The following is a 17,684-nucleotide window of genomic DNA, read 5'->3' on the forward strand; positions in this document are numbered from 1 at the left end:
TGCATTTGATTGCTTTTCTTTTGAAGCACAATTCACTGAGCACAAAGGAAGGAAAATCAAACATCTTGGCAGAAAATACACAGGTGCTAGATTTAAAGGGAAAATGGATATGCAGTTTTGCCTTTTAGAGACTAGTTGTGCTGAGTTGGTGGTAGAGTGGGAAGTAAACCTTTAAAATGCATACTAGTTCCCTGGAGGGGCTCAAAAAATATTTGTTGAGTGAATGAAGTACTTTATAGGATTGGCTGCAGTGGAGAATAAAATTATGGAAGAGTCTTAAAGTTAATAAAGAGAGTAAGACAGAACTTGGGCATCTAAACTACACAAAGGATTGTAGCAGGTGCCTTTTGTGAAGTGTAGCACACCAGAAGCGTGTCTGGTGTTTCCACCGTAAGCATCTTTGTTGCAGGTGTTTTCATGGCATAACTAATTGCCATAAGGCAATTTTACTGTAAAAGATAAAATCATGAAAAATAAAAGAGGGACATTCATTAAAAAAGACTATATTAAATAACATGAAAAATGAGCAACAAAATGAAAAAGGCTTTATTGAGAAATAAAAAATTGAATGCATTCAAAATGTGTGTAGATTCATGGCAATACTGTGCAAATAACTGATTTTAATTTGTGGACTGTACCAAAGCACTTGTCTTCAAGGTTTTTTGTTCATAATATTATACTTTTTTTAAAAAAAGATTTTATTTACTTATGAAAGAGAGAGAGTGTGTGCATGAACGCGTGCATGAGTGGCAGGGGAGGGGCAGAGGGAGAGGGAGAAGCAGGCTCCCCATTGAGCAGGGAGCCTGTCCTGGGCTGGATCCCAGGAGTCTGGGGTCATGACTTGAGCCAAAGGCAGACCGACAGAGCTACCTACCTAGGCGCCCCCCCCCTTTTTTTTGCTTGTTGGTTTGTTTCCTTGTTTGGCATCACACTTTTCTGTCGTTTTTTTTTTCTTTTTACTAAAACTTCTTCCTTCATTAAGAGTGGTATCAGTTTCCAAATACTACGATACATATTTGTAACTGAACTTTGTATTGTGTTGTGAAAACCTTCTATGCTGGTGTGTGTTCTTGGTATATTGTCATATGTCCTTTGATAGATGTTCCAAGGTTCTATGTGAAATGTGGGTTCAAAACTCTGCATCACTGTATAGACTATTATGAGGGCTAATATATAATTATATTTATATAATATAAAAATGAGAGCATTGCTTCAGTGGAGAAATGAAACCAAACTGTCAACCAGTTGTTGAAACTAACAGACTGTCAAACCAATCTGTCAACCAGTTATTTATTTTAATGGTAAAATAGTCTTACAGCCAATTAGTTATGCAAAGAAAATGTTTGCATGAAAATCTTGCAGTGGAAATGCTTTTGGCAAGAAGCTTACTGCAAAACTAGCTAGAACCCATAAGAGGAATTCCATGTGGGAGTTGCTTAATTTGCTTACCCAGGACCACAGAATTTTAACTACAAATGTTAATTAGGATACATCTGGTTCAAATATCCATCTTGACAATATCTGACTAGCCCTAGTCAGAAAGGGGGTGCTTCTTAACAGAGATTTTTAAATAAATTGACAGAACTCACATTAGAAATACATCATATTAAAGAGTTAACTTAAACATGGAAACATTTAATCTCCCCTGAACAAGGGGTTGGCAGAACTGTGATGTAGGAACAGCTCCAGGAATCATCTTTGTCCTTGTCTTACTGGGAGTCCTCTCTTATTGGGAGTTACTCTGCTCCTGGATCCCCTGCAGTGTCCTTCACAAGTTTGGATCACATGCCAGCCCTGTCTGAATGACCATTTCCCTTTGCCTGCTTCTGTCTATACCTCGCCAGTGTTTCAAAGTTCAGACTTTAATTACACAATTTTATCAATAGGGTTGCCATAGCTCTGGCTCTTGCATAGACTGGTATAAAGGAGGATCTTCAGGAGGTTTATTCCCTTCATTTTCCTTGTGTTTTCTATGCAATGCATTCCTAGGTCAGCAAATCTGCTTAATACCTTGGTCAGCTCTGGTTGCAGTATGATACAGTGCAAATAGAAGGTTTTGACATTTGGCCATGTCATTGGATTTCCACTTCTAAGCCACAGAGTAAGAAAGGAATGATATGGGGGATTATTCTCAATTCTTCTAAAGATGGTATGTTAACAAATAACCTTTTAGATACAAAAGAGAGACATCAATGTATTACATACATTAAATGACTTAGGAGGTCATTAGGGTTTAATGTTCTCATGGAATTTGTTAAGAGTAGCTCTAAAAAAGTTCACCCTTGGCCAAGATTTTCACTGAGCTGCTCACTAACCAGCCATATTAGATGTTACTCCCTAGTTATTATGGAATTAATTTTAGAACTGCACCATTGGTGGGTTTGAACATCACTCCATCTCGCAGTCTTCTTATGGCTGACATGGACTTGTTTCTTAGTACTTGATCTGCCAAGTCAGCTACTTTGATGTTCTTTTTAGTTAACTTCCTGCTTCTCACTGTTGGTTTCCCTTTTTTTATTGCCAGTAAACCTTTTGTTATTTGATGTTAATAATGAGTAGTAATCTTAGTCTTTTGACATGTCTCTGAACCCACTATAACTATGTACTGAAATTTGTGGGGAACTCAATGCCAGGTGTGGCTCTGACTTAGGGTTGGTCTTACTTAGAAGAGTCTTCTCCATGCAATCAAAGGCTGTGGCTCTATGTTACTTCCTATAAAAAATAACTCCCTAGCTTGCTTTTAGAAAATTTTTTTCTTTCTGGTCTTTATAAATCCCGTTTTGTTAGGTGTTCCCTTTACATGCATTGTACCCTTCATTCTCACAAAATATTGTGGAGAAAATAACATCTTTTTATTTTATTTTATTTATTTAAATATTTACTTATTTATTTTAAAGATTTATTTATTTATTTTGAGAGAGAGAGAAAGCGAGCGGGGAGAGGGGTGGGGCAGAGGGAGCAGGAGAGAAGCAGACTTCCCCCTGAGCACTGAACCCGATGGGATGCTCAGTCCCACGACCCTGAGATCATGACCTGAGTCTAAACCAAGAGTTGGATGCTCAACTGACTGAGCCAGCCATGTGCCCCACAACTCCTTTTTAAAGAAGAGCAAGCCAAATCTTCATGGTTAAGAAGCTTTTAAGTCATTTTTTGTAGACCTTCAAGCTTTCCTATGTTATTCATCATCTTATCCTGTCAACTCTACCTTTACAGTAATTATCAGTTTTATCCTTAATTTCTAGTCTCACTGCAACTGCCCTAGAGTAGCATCTCATTAACTCTTACCTGGAGGACTTAAACAGCTTCCTAACTGGCTTCCCAGCTCTATTTCCTGTCTTCTATGCTTTTTACATTCTCTCACTAGAGGTACTATTTCAAATACAAAATTTATCATGCCACTTTACTCTGATTCCCTCTCTCTTTCCCCTCACTGACAATAGAACAAAGTATTTAGAACTTTGGTGTGTGACTCAGGGCCTTCAATCTGTCCAAACCTACCTTTCCAGTCTTTCTTGCACATCATGTCTTCACGCATTTTCTACCACAGCAGAAGCACACTTTCTAGAACGAGTCCTCTAACTTGCAGGCTCTGTACTTCCCTGCAATTTCTCTTGCCCGGTAGGCCTTCCCTCCTCTTTCTTACATCTCTGCCTATGCAGACCACACCAGACTTTCAGTATCTACCCTGGACTCTTACTGAGCTTAGTAAACTATCCTTTGCCTTCAGATCCCTTCAGAATTTATACTTTCCATGGCATTTACTACCTTTATTGACCTTTTATTGTAGTCATTTGTGTGCTTTCCTATCCCTTCATTCTCTTCATTAGAATGCTAATAGAACCCTAACCCTGTGGTTAAGAAGATGTCTTCTACCTTTAAATGTCCTCTAGCACTTAAGATGGTTCTTTGAATATATCAAGTACTCAGCCAGGGTTGGTTGAGTTTAAAAAGTATCCTCTTTTAAAATACACATATGCTTAGATGTGTTTGGAGAAAATTACTTGAACATTCACACCGCTGCTTAGTGGTTCTCAACTGGGGGAAGGAGTCTGTGAATATGGCAAATACAGTCCTTGAGCTACTTTAGTATTTTAATAGGCCTAATGGAAATTATACCTTTACTTATAATGAGGCTGGGAAGCTAACTAACATATCAAATTTTTGTTTGTAATTATATTAACTCTGTAAGAATAGTATTAATTTCTTAGTCTAGGATTGTTTGGTAGTAACAGAATATACTCAAATTAGTGTGTGGAAGAGGGGAAACTTAATATGATGATATAGGGATATCTTATATAAGCCCAAGGTAGGAAGTACAGGTAGGTCTCACAAAGGATTGAAACCAGAGAGAGAGAAATTGCTGAAAATGAAGATAGCAGTTTTTTTTTTAATTAAGATTTTATTTATTTATTTGACAGAGAGAGACACAGCGAGAGAGGGAACACAAGCAGGGGGAGTGGGAGAGGGGGAAGCAGGCCTCCCGCTGAGCAGGAAGCCCGATGTGGGGCTTGATCCCAGGACCCTGGGATCACGACCTGAGCCGACGGCAGACACTTAACGACTGAGCCACCCAGGTGCCCCCGAAGATAGCAGTCTTAAGAATTCTCCCCCAGAGTCTTCAGGTATTCCCTCTGTTCCCTGTTGACATCAGTTTCATCTTCCTCTCTGCAGACTGGGTACTTAGGCTCTGCTAACACACGACTGTTACAGTGTCTATATCTATTTCAAAACACTTCAGTGAAGATAGGACATGTGTATGTCTAGCTATATCTGTATCTACACATACACATATCTATATAGATGCACACATGCATGTATGTATGCATATATGTGTATATATACATCTATATATGCATAGTTGATATTTACTCAAGGGGCCAGTAATTGAAGTTTGAAGTACTCAACTAGACACTCCTCCCAGGAAATTGGCAACATACACTAGTCAGCATTTGAAAGAACTTAACCAGAAATCCATACTCAAAAGACAGCTCCTATAAGTTGCAAACACATTTACCTGAGCTTAGCTCTAGACAGTTTTAAAATTAGCAAAAAGGGCATTAGAAATGACTTTGGATTAGTGAACTGTGTGATGTTCAAGATAAAGGGATTGACTAGAAATATTGTGTATGCAACTCTTCCTTATATGAGCAAGTATAAGATTATATTTCTGGAAGGTCATTTCTTGTCTTAGGACTCAGTTTGGCTCTGTACCTGGGTTCTGTTGTCCAACTGTGGTGAGAAGTTTAGCTCAGTCCTGAGGCTAAAATATTGTTGCCTCTGCCTTCAGTGAAAGAACCTAATAGTTATAAATGGTCAGCTTATTTTAGGCCAGTTTGCAGTGAGGGCATGTCATCATCATGCCAAAACAGATCCTCTCTCGGCCTTTAGGTGTACAGATAGGCCCTTAGATTCCAGGTAACTGGAATCTCTCAATTTTCTTTTCAGTTTCTCTGGAAAGAGAATTGACTGGCTCATTTTGGGTAAGGTCCTGGCCCAGTCTACAGTGACCAAGGGAGTCTATGGGCTATGTACGAGTCAACAGCGCTAAAGAAAGCCTCTCACCAGAAGCTGTGGGTATTGCGCTCTCTGAAAAGGGGGTCCAGGCTGGGTTGTGGGTAAAGAGTAGATTTCATAGAAAGGGGTATTGACAGTGCAAGTTCTTTGAGACCTCATGTTAATCAAATTCAAAGCTATATTTCTTTGATTCAGAAGAGGATATAGAATTCTTTTTTTTTAAAGCTATAGTTGTTTATTATTTGTAAATAAAAAAGGTTGTCCTTACCTTTAAAAAGAAAGTGACATTCCAAAATATGAGGGGTTGAGTCTTCTCTAGGTGCTGGACAGTACTGCAGCTGTACAAGGCCAGAGGGAAAGCGCAGGTGGCAGTTCTCTTTAAACTCGACCACACTGAGTGCTTCATTCCCTGTGCAGCCCGCACTTCTTCCCTGTCCAGTTTGATGTCTGGAACCTCATCTTCTGGCTCTGGATCCTTTCTCAAGGCTCCCTGCGGGGAGGCCACTATGATGGTCACATTCCTCCCAGAATTCTACAACACAGAGACTCTTCTTAGCAGCCAGTTGTTGATGGGTTTCCTGGTGGGAGAGCCCATGGAAGAGGCCCCGTGTGAGGTTGAGCATGTTGATTGACCCAGAGACCTTGGCATACATGTCTTTGATGCCAGTGAGCTGGTGGATGGTGATGATGGCCCGATGGCAGCAGAGGCCATAGCCTCTGGGTTGTTTCTTCATTTTGATATGGGTCCTTTTAAATCTTAAAGAAATATCGTGGAGTATCGAGTGGTCTTCGTATCGTTCTACATAATGCAAATAGTGAACTGCTCTGTTCTTCATTCTTCTGAAAACATCCATCCGATCAGGGGCACCTCCTCTGCCATTCCCCACAGCGACCAGGACATGGACTGATTTCTTTCTTCCCTCTTCTGCTGTCTTATTTACAACATTTCTTACCTCAAGTATCCTGGTATCAAAATCATCATGTGTTTCTCCATTGGGCCCAGGGTCAGGGGGCCAAGACTGACGCCTCCCTGTAAGTTTCTACTCCATCCTCAACTCCCGTTTAACCTTCCTCTTCCTCTTCCGGGCCCACTCTTCCCTTGGCTGGACCAGATCAGCCTCTGCCTTCTCCTGCTCTTCCTTGCTTCTTTCGGCAATGGTCTGCACAGCTCCCTGTCTCATAAGAGGGACATTCAGATCAGGCCATAGGAAACCATGACGCCCTTTACCAATGATCTGACCCCTGTTCAAATCCTTTTTTTTTCTCCTTTTCTTAGTTCTTATGCCTCTTCTTCTTCTTGCTCCTGCTCCAGTCTCTGTTAAAGTGCCTTTCCAAAGCTCATCTGCTGTCAGTTTAGTGAAGAAACTGTTGGCCCATCAAATTACTGGGAGAAGAAATACAGTATTGTGTCTGTAGTGCACGGGTCAAGCTGGTGAAATGATGGTTGTCTCTGGTTCCCAGAGACGACAAAGGGCCGTTGCTGAGAACAGTCTTCAATGCCCAAATGGAAGCTGTTGGAAAGGTGTTTAGGTAAAGCTGCCTGGACCATATGTGACCCGTCGGCACGGTGGAGCCTTGAGTGTGCCTCAGGATATAAAATTCTTTAAAAATTCAGCAGACTTTTTTTTAAAGTAAGCTAAATTTTACAGACAGCCTGATTGATAGGTAAAATAATAAAAGGATTCTGGATATGCAATAGTTTTCCTTTTAATAGCTTTATTAATGGATGAATTTTCCAGGGGATGGGGACTAATCCTTGGAAGGAGGAGGCACTTCCATGGAAGGCAGGGAAATAGACCACTTGCCCATGGGATAAGGGGCCCAAGTAGGGTAGAAGGGAGAAGGATAAGAAAAAGAGTGAGCGGGACCTAGCTGACAGGCTATTTTCATATTTAGATGTAAGGCCAGCCCTGCCTGCTTACAATGCAAACAGCAAATACTACCAATTAAATTTTTTTCCTTTATTGAGAATGACTCTGACATAGAGTGTGATTGTCACAAAGCCAGTCAACAGAGCAAGTGTTTGTTGTGCAAAATTTGTTTTGATTAGGCTAGCAAGGCTGTTTCTGTGGGCCATCTGCTGGGACATAAAGTTTTGTTAGTCAGAATCCTTGTTTAACCTGCATCTATGAAAAAGGGGTTGCTAAGTAAATTAATAGATTAAACAAGGGAAATGTTATGCTGATTGAGAGTGAAGGCCTTCAGCTGAAACATTTGCATTCAGACAATGGATACACTAATTATAAATATGTTATCAGTTAAAGTGCTTTCACAGCTTGCCTTCCCATGACAGTGATTTAATTGCTTTGTCCTGGAATGTTTTGAAACCTAGTTTCTTTAAGAAGAGTTTTCTTCCTCAAAATTTCCATTAAGTTACATGACCTTTTTTTTTTCCCCAGTTATAATGAACCACAGAGGTTTTACTATATTCAAAAACTTTATGGGGCACTTAGGTTGCTCGGTTGGTTAAGTGTCTGCCTTCAGCACAGGTCATGATCCTGGGGTCCTGGGATCCACTCCCTCTACTCCCCCACCTCATTGGGCTCCCTGCTCCCCACTGCTCTTGCTCTCTCTCTCTCTCTCAAATAAATAAATAAAATCTTTAAAAAAAACCCAATTTTGAATCCAAATATCAGCAGTTTCAGAGAATCATTATGGTGGTTGGAAGGAAGAGAGAAGGAAGGAGGCTAAGGTAGGAGGGGATGAAGAACATCGAAGAGGTGGGGAAAGGAAGATTAGAAAAAAAAATAATGAGCAGAAAGAGTGGAATAAAGAGATGCAAAGAAGAAAGAACTCTAAGGTGTGAAGAAGCAGGGAGAGGAAGCAAGGGTAGATCTGGAAGAAAGGGTTTGTTGAAAATGATTGGCTTTTACTATTTATTAGTCATATGGAAGTTAAGTAGAAATAGAAGTCGCAGTGTACTCAGAAGGAAGAAATATCTTTCAAACTTGGGGCTCTACAGTTACTACAGTAGGAAGCATCAGAATGGTATTGGAAGACTGGTATCTGCCTAAAGGCTCCCTTTGCTCTGTCCTTCCCAGCTAACTGGGTTGACCATATCCCCTCCCCCCACCTATGGCCCCAGCACACACCTCTATTAACCAGGCTTCCTGTAGGCCAGGTGATTGGTACTGGCTGATTTGGAAAGAAAAGGAAATGACACAACCTTGGGTAAAGGTCATACCTTTGGGATCTGTCTCTCCTTATACCATTCCTTCATTCACTCTGCTGCTTTTCTCTTTCTGTCTCTTTGTCTCTCTTTCTCACACACACACTAGATGCAGAGAGTGGAAAGTTGCTTTAAGAGAGGGATGTACTTAATGGGAGTATGACATCCTCATAGTTCTACAGTTTATACAACATTATGAAAAAGTACTTAAGACTCAGACAGGGACATTGCATATTTCTTAGTCTCTGCCGTATCTTTGCATTTCTTGGTGGTTGTAACATAAATACCAGACATTATTTTGCTTTTAAGGGGACTGTGGTTTGAGAGTCAGTGGTAGATTTGGTGCTACCTTTTTTCTTTTTCCAACCTGGGTCTGTCTGGGGCAGTGCCTCCCACTAAGTTGAGGACCAGGCAGAAGGTGAGTTCTCTTAGCCCGTTGAGATTGCTTTCCTAAGTTTTCCAGGGAAATTTCCACTCTTGAAGAGGTCATTTGGAAGCTGGAAATTAATGAAAACCTCTCTTATTTTTTTTCTTGGTAACTCTGAGAGACTAGACTTTTTGGTAGATTGGGGCTACATTAGTGGCTCCTTTTAAATCTACTGTACATTCTGCACATATCAAGTAGTACCTGGATTCTGGGACCCATTATGCTAATGGATGCTTATTTTCTCACCACACTTCCCTGTCAAAGATTTTCCCTGAAGCTGGTTTCATTATAATTTTAGAAATACCATCTGTCTGTCTAAGAGTCTTTCCCCTCTCTTTTGGACAGATTTGTATCTGATTTCTTTCACACAGTTCTATTGAAGTTCTCCAGGTGCAGAGTAGCCATTATACAGCTTTTGTCCAAAGTCATCTTTTTTCATACTATTGCTGTGCAACTGTTGGGGGAGTTTGTCACTATTAACCTTGGGCTTTTGTAGCAGCGATTAAGCTCCTTTATTGGTTTATCCAGCATGACACCGGCATAATTTAAATCACATTCTCGTCTATGCACAGTTCATTGCTTTCACCCCTATATCTGCAGCAAAGCTTATGAGTTTTTTTTTTTCCTTCACAGTACCTTAGAGAGATGTCCTTGGGTCCTTTGTATTTTGCACCTGTATGTTTTTCTGCCTGTGGTATTCTTCTTTACTCATGCGTTACATGCACTTCAGTGACCTATGTACTATTGTGTTGGTTCCAGCCAATGCTCACAATGGCCCAGATGTATTGTTTAATTGCCTTTTCAGCTATTAACATTTTTGGTAGTGACATCTTGGAAATGAAACACGAGAAAAATGTGGCAGTTTTCTGGGTGACTACTTTTATGTTGGTTTTCTTTGGTTATTTCCTATGAAGATTTCCCCTTGCCTATAGTCTTTTTGGAAAATACACTTTACTTCCTTCTAATGATTTCAGTTGTTCCCATGTCCTTCATTCTTCTAATCTTTCCCATAATTTTTAACTCACATGTAAAGTATGTTTTTATGGGATGTTTTTGTTTTATTTTTTAAGATAAAAATCTCATATATTAGCTTTTGTTTTATCCTCTTGCTCTGCCCTTTCATTATTCTGCTTTTAGGACTCAGAATATTTGTAGCACAGTGACTTATAGACAAACCCATTTTTTTGATGCTTTAAACAAGGCAAAGTCAATGGTACTAATATTCGTGGATGGATGACTATCCAGGGGCCATAATTTAGAGCATGAATCACTGTCATTCACTCATCAAATTTTTTCAGAGTACTTTTTATATCCTGAGCATTTGTTGTAGAGAATAAAAGCCACAAAGTTCATAAATAAGGCTTCCCTGATTATACACCTGCATTGTAAGAAAGAGAGGGTACACTAGCCAGTGGCTGGGGCCCATCACATCCAGTTCCTTAACATAAAAGAATGAAAGACTTTCTTTGGTACATTTGGTAGCCAGTACTACCTCCAAGATTTGCTTTATGGTCAGCAGGGGAGAGCTTGTCTTCATGACCCTTGGCTAGGGAAGTTGACACATCAAGATGCTCATCAGGGATGGGCACAGTGGATCTTGTAGTTCTACCATGCTTCAAAAAGGCTCTTTGAAAGCATTTGATGACAACATTGGAAAAAGTTCACAGTATTTGTCCACTAAGATATTTAGGATCTGTAAAAAGAGTAATGTATTTGTCAAGGGGAGTAAGACATGAAATCTCTTTGTTGGTTGAGATTTTTACTTTTAGAAGATATGATAAGAGGTTCTGTTAATAGGGAGGGAATTGCTTTCTCATCACGTGGTAGTAGGTGCTGGGAGTATCATGGTGAGCTGTAGATATTGAGTAGCTATTGAAGCCTTTTGACTGAAAGAAGCCATCCCAACTGAGGAATAAGGTCTGGGGAGACTAGAGGGACAATCAGATGCGTGCATACTCCAGATGCTGTACTGGGCAGAGCAGTGGCAGTATTTGGACATTATATCAGGGGCAGGGGAGGGGAAAGGAGGAACACCCAAGGCACAAGCTGGGTAGACAGCTGGGGTAGCTGCTGAGAAGAGCAGTGGGATTCAGGAATGGTTACCAGGAACTCAGATGAGCTATCAACTCAAGGGATCAAATGATCTTGAAGGGACAAGGTGGTTGGTTCTGTAACAGCAAAATCATACTGCCATTAGTTTTATTTATGGGTGGGGAATGAGAGGTGTAAGTATAAAGGGCGTAAATAGGATGAGCTCACTTGCTTCAAAGAATATATATTGGAGAGTGTTTTCATTCTATGAATCCTAGAATGCCTTGCTGTTACTGGAGACTGATATCCTTGTTTTAACCTATACAGGTATAACAGTGTTTCTCCTGCACCAGGGTTCAGTAGAGTCACAAAATCAGCTCAAGCCTTGCCAGATTACTGAAAGTTCTCCATTAGTACTTTCTGCTCCCAAGATGATCGGGAAGGGATACACCCACACTCTCTGGAGGTGATGTGTCTCCTTTGTTTGGCTGCTCCTCTGCTGCTTGGACCTGGGTGCTGCTGCTCCCCCTGTTGATGTTTCCTCCGTGGCCATTAATACAACAAATGCTGCTTCCACCGCAATTCTAATCTTATGGCTACTGCCACTGCTGTCCATGTGGTCATCACCACTAACTTTATGCCTAGGTTCTGGGTCTTTCCCCAGCTTGCCTCTCTACTGTGGCAGCTGTGCTTGGCAGGCTACAGATTATTCTGTGCTCTCACCTGGGCCTGGGCAGCAGGGATTATGGCTTGCTCTGTCCTAACATAGCCAGACTATTGTTTGCTCTGTTTCACCCTCTCTAGCAGCTGGATTGTTAGAGTCTGAGAAACACTAGATGTGTTTTTCCCCAACCTTAAAAAAAATCCATATTATTATTTTTAAGATTCCTGGCACTTCATTGGCCGGGGGGTGAGGAGGATCCTCCTCTGCCTCCCCATCTCTGGCCTTGGAGCTGGAAGTTCTCCCTGAGCCTCTGTGCTCAGCCTGTCATCTCTCAGAGACTACCTGCCCCAGAGCCCCAACATAAAACTGAGGATGACCATGTGATGGCAATGGTGGTGGCAATAAAAGGGGAAATTGCAGTGGCTTCATAGGCAGATATAGATTCCCTTGATTTTGGCTTCTTTACACAGGAAATTTAGGAGAGCCACTGGCCAAATTAACTCTGCAAGGGAGCTGCAAGACTAACCTCAGAGATGGTTCTGAATGAATTGGAACAATGCTGTTATCTTATTTCCAAGACGATTCAGAGCCTCTGTGGGCAATTTGTGCTCCAAAATCCATGGTTGCTGACTGTGGCCAATTATGCTGAGTGCCCTGTATCACAGACAGAGAAGGAAATCATTGTGGAACTTTACCTGGGGAGGGATCTATAATTCAGTTTCCTAGGACTGGTGCTGGAGAACATCCAGGTAGTTTTGAACGTTCCTCCAAAACTTTTTTAAGAAGGTCATAATCATTGGAACCTTTATTATGTTGACCTACTTCCAGGATAAACTTGAGCAAATTGATTTTCCTCTCTTCGAAGCATAGGTTCAAAAACTTCCTCGTGTTTTTATATAATCAGCTGTCTTGCAATTATATAACATTCATACCAGTTTACTTATTATTGTTTTATCTTTCCTAGCACAATGAAAGCTTCATGTTTATATTGATCTTTTTCACCATTGCATCCATAGCATTAATTAGAGTCTCTGGTAAACAGGTGCTCAATAATATTTGTTGAATGAATAAATGAATGAATTATGGTAACCCAGCAGTGCCTTGGATTCAGACATGATGGGACATGTCTATAGGACTGGAGGAACGGGTCTACCTTTTTCACTATAGGGAAGGAGAAACCTCTTTGGAGGGAATTCAATCCAAGTAGAGAGATCATCAAGACATCAGCTGTGCTAAAAGGACTGTGGAGTAGTGTCTTAAAGGAGGAGGGATTCGGATAATGGCAAATGTTGTCATTCAAGTTGTAACCTGATGCAGCCTCCTGAGCTGAGCTCTGGGGTACGACAGCTCCGATTAAAGTAGAGTGAAAACTAAAGGAACTATAAATCAAATATGGGCTACACTGACACCAGTAGCTTTTACCATGATGGCAGATAGCACTGGAGTCTCTGCGCGGATGGCAGATGGCGCTCCTGTGACACAGCATGGTGAGCAGCTTCACACTGTCAGCACCTGGGGTGGACAGCATCTGTTTGGGTGTCGAGGGCACTGACAGTTGTGGCACTGCCGTGGTGAGCAGAGTGCAGAAGTGCCTCCAATAACATGATTCTTGGACAGCCAGCATGAATTAGGAGAAGAGGAAATGGAGGATGTCATGGGCAGCTGAGCGGATGCCCCATTCTCTGCCACGAAATACCCATTTGATACCACTAGGGTTGCTCAGAAATGTTGGTGGAGAATTTGAGTACTTGCAGGTTGGCCCTAGGGGAGAGGGGAGGAATTGCAAGTTTAGATGGTTATTTCCCTCCCTGCCTGTTGGCTCTCTCACCCTCCCATTTTCCCCTGGATTGGAGTGTCCTGGAAAACATGAACTAATAAACAGAAACTAATTGGTTATGGCTGGAGTTATTCCCACCTGGGATTTTGCACCCCAGTTCTGGGATCCTTGAGATCTGGGAACCTAATTTACTCCCTCACTCTAGGAAAATGCAGCTTTTATTGAAAAACAATCCTTAGCTTGTCACAACTAGTAAAAGAAGTCCTGCTGCAAGTCTCCCTTGTTTACCTGGGGAAAAATTGCACAGCCTTTTTGTTTAGGCTAGACATACCTTAGAGCAAAATATATAATGTCGGGACTCCACATTTTAACAGGAAATCATTGCTACTCATAATCTTTACCCAGTCTCAACTTCTCTTCTGCTTGGATTCATTTGTGCTGTTCATCTGGGTTCTAACATCTTGAGACTCTGTTCCCCCTACAACTGATAAATCTCAGTTGACTTCCCTATCTGCCACACTAACCATTTGTTGTTGTTGTTGTTGTTTTACCTGAATGTGATCCTTTTACAAGTTTCATTTACTATTCCCAGAGCCCAGCGTTTAGCCCCATGCACATCCGATTTCATTCTCATCAACTCTGGTGTGCTCTCAGCCTGCAGAGCTGGCTGACTTCTCCCGGCAGCCCTTTCTTGTGGGCACGTTCACCGAAAAAAATCTATAAATTTGCCCACACCAAGAAATCGGTCAGATGTGCGGTATTTACCAGGCTTGTCAAACCCTGTCAGAGTTAGCAAATCAGAAACTGTAGACACATTTGACTTTAAGTTCCAAAAGGCAAACCGCTGCATGTTCTCTGATCCTGTCAGCTCTGAATGTTTCCAGAAACAAACAAACAAACAAAAGAATTTTATCTTGAAATTTGGCAGGGCAAAGGAGTAAACAGACTAACTCTCACCTGAAATCCTTCCCTGCCCTTCTTCCCAGGGGAGTTAACATGCTTTGCCTACAAGTGACCTAAATTTTAAAGAATAACTTACCTTCTGTCCAAGGTCTTAGGTTTCTCTGTGATTTTTTTCTTTCCCCATTAGACAATGAAGCCAGTGACTCAGGGGGATCAGTATTATTAATTATTTGTTATATTGACACTCTAGATCACTGGTTGAAAGTGATTGCTTCTTCTTTAATACCAATATATGTCCCCCCATTCCCCCCACCCCCGCTCTGCCTCAGGATGACCCCCTTTGGATCTGCAGCATGCAGAATTAGAATGGTGTGATAGGTTCAGGAAGCTCAGAGAGAGAGAAAGAAAACCTTTTGTTCTTGTCAGCCATCATCTTACAGTCCAAGGAATAGACTACAATTTGTTATGGGTGCTTTTTATGTGATATATTTTCATTTTTTATCTGCCTCCAAATTATGCACACGCTCACATCAGAAAGGTGTGTGTATGTGTGTGTCTGTGTGTGTATGTGTGTGTGCTCATCAAATTTGATTCTTGCAATTTTATAACGTGGTTCCTAGTAGAAATTACAGGGATTTCTAATGAAGTTGCTGGCAGGGGAACAGTATATGCTAGATAACTAGAAAGGTTGTTCTTCATTGTTAAAGAATCATCAGATGTGTGCTGAGAATAGGATGAGCCAAAATGTTAAAGTGGCTCTGTCAGTCTGATGAGACTATCAAGGATGAGCCAAAGTAAAAAGTATAAAATGAACTGAATATGATAAAGTGTGGAGTTGTCTGTATCAGCTGCTGGCTCTGTATCCCTGTCATCTAGGGGAAAAATGTGTCCCAGTAGCTTATGCATTCTAGATGGCAGGGTTACGGGTGAATAGCCCAAGGTTGCACTCATGAGGAGGGATGGGAGGGAAGCCTGGGGGTCAGTTCCCAAGATTGGACTCTGATTTTTCTTCTTACATATATTCCTCTAGCCATGTATATGGGTAAGTAATGCTAGCTGCTTAACAAGAAATTTCCAAGTATATAAGCTCAGACATGCTAGATGTTTATTTCTTGCTCCCAAGTGGTTGACTCTGACTGGTAAGTTTTGCTCACCTTAGCTATGACTCGGGACCCATATACTTTCTAGAGATGGGGCCTGAGTAATTGTAGCTTGAGAAGCTCCACAGATGATTCTGGTTTTCAGCCCCAATTGGCTAACAAACAGCCAACAACATAGTCAAAGAAGAACATTTTATGTAAGAGCTCTTGAAACTGTTTTCTTACTCTGAGTTTGAATTTTTGCAATATCAGTTATTCTAATTCATTTCTCCAATACAATCGCCACAGGGAGAATGTAAAATAGTGGTCTTGCTTCAAAAATACTGATCACCCACCTCCAACATTACATGTACATCTGCATTCTGGACAGCTTCTCAGTTCTTTGCAGCAATTTTTCCCAAGGATGGCATTGGTTTTTATAATTTATCTTTTTGCCGGAGAAACAGGCGGGGTTTAGACTTTAGTGTTCCATAATTGATCATAATTTTAGTGTTCTGCGTTACCTGAATAGGAATAATTATATTTTTAATAACTTTTTATTGAGCTTTGATTACATACACAAACATTGTTTATGGATTGAATTATATGATCTCTATATATACCAAGGATTTTCCAGATTTTTCAGAGAGTGTTGATTGTAAAAATAGTTCTAGAGTCAAATTAGGCAGGAATAATCTTCTACTAGAGAAAATTCTTATTTTAAATGTAGCAAAACAGGGCTGTATCTTGCTTCATCTTTTTAAGTGTGTTCCTGAATAATTTTAAATGAAAGACTTGTGACTTCCTGCAAATAGGATTCTAGGTTTTTCCTGTGCTGATGACAGGGACTGCCTTTCACACTGTGGTGGCAGTGTGAAGAATTAGCTCAACCTTGTCAGGAAGAACATCTAAATATTATTTCAAAACCCCAAATCAACATTTTAGGCAAATGCTTTGACATAAAGATGGATTATATAATATTATGCAATAAGTAATATTATTTGGCTAACTAGGGGTCCATCTGTGATTAATATCATGTTAGACACTGGAATTCAACACTGTTCCAAACTGCTTTGTTTGGCAGGTCAAAGATCCGTAGTTGTAAAGGTGATAACTGCAATTTTCAAAATCTCTGAGGCCATTGCCATTTCATTTGTATTTATGGAGTGCTGTATAGTTATATATACTTTGGGACATTTGACCAGCATTGGAGCTTATCTCTGAGAAAAGGCTTGAACCCCATTTGTGGGCACTCCTATGGCATTTTAGATGTGCAACTATTCAAGACTGTAAGTGAGACCTAGCAATGGCCCTAGGAGAGCAACATCTTGGTTATAGGGGTGTTCATTCAATCCATACTATAGAATGCCTACTCTTCAGGAATTGCTCATTTCTGTAGTTTTTATCATATCAATTCTTCTCAAAAACCTGATGGCATAATTGATCTTTGATAGGAATAGTAAGGGATAAGTTAAGCAGTCATTCTATAAGCTTCTTTCAAATTTATCTATGTACTAGGAGAAATCATCAGAATGCTACATATGTAGAGTGGATCACCATGCCCTGCCCTTCATTTGAATTTCTTCTAAAAACCAAAAACTTTACCTTCCATCCTCAGCTTTCACAAAGGTCTAGTATAAGGAATAACCATATGTGGAAGTTCTTTTGTAATAGTTTTTATTAAATGGCTTTTGAGAATGTGTCCGTTATACTGCTCAGTCTCTTATATAAATATCTTTGTGATAAAGCCTGCTCGGGAACTGATGAACAGCTATTCATTATTTCTGTGAAATTATGCCTCTATTAAGCTCCTTTTTATAAGATCTTTACTTTGATTTTTAGGAAGTTCAGTTTCTAGCCAATTCTTGCAGCTGTCCTTAGACCAGCTCTTCATCATTTAATATTGTTTCGCTCTTTTTGTATTTCTCCAATTTTTTTATTTACTATTTTTTAATTTTATGTTATTTATTTGTTTATTATTATTTATTTACTTTTTAGAGAGGGGAAGAGAAAGAGGCAGCAGGGAGGGACAGAGGGAGAGGGAGAGAAAGAATCTTAAGCAGTCTCCATGCCCAGCATGGAGCCCGATGTAGGGCTCTATCTCATAACCTCAGATCATG

At 40.5% G+C, this 17,684-nt stretch overlaps 1 pseudogene; it reads right to left on the bottom strand.

Annotated features, from left to right (window-relative positions):
* Positions 1-4,618: 4,618 nt before the first annotated feature.
* On the bottom strand, positions 4,619-7,323 carry LOC112813064 (small ribosomal subunit protein uS5m pseudogene; annotated as a pseudogene).
* Between the last annotated feature and the right edge of the window lie 10,361 nt (positions 7,324-17,684).

The sequence above is a fragment of the Callorhinus ursinus genome, unplaced genomic scaffold, assembly GCF_003265705.2.
Source record: "Callorhinus ursinus isolate GAN/ISIS: 27379988/994484 unplaced genomic scaffold, GSC_fseal_2.0 scaffold151, whole genome shotgun sequence".
Lineage (NCBI taxonomy): Eukaryota > Metazoa > Chordata > Mammalia > Carnivora > Otariidae > Callorhinus > Callorhinus ursinus.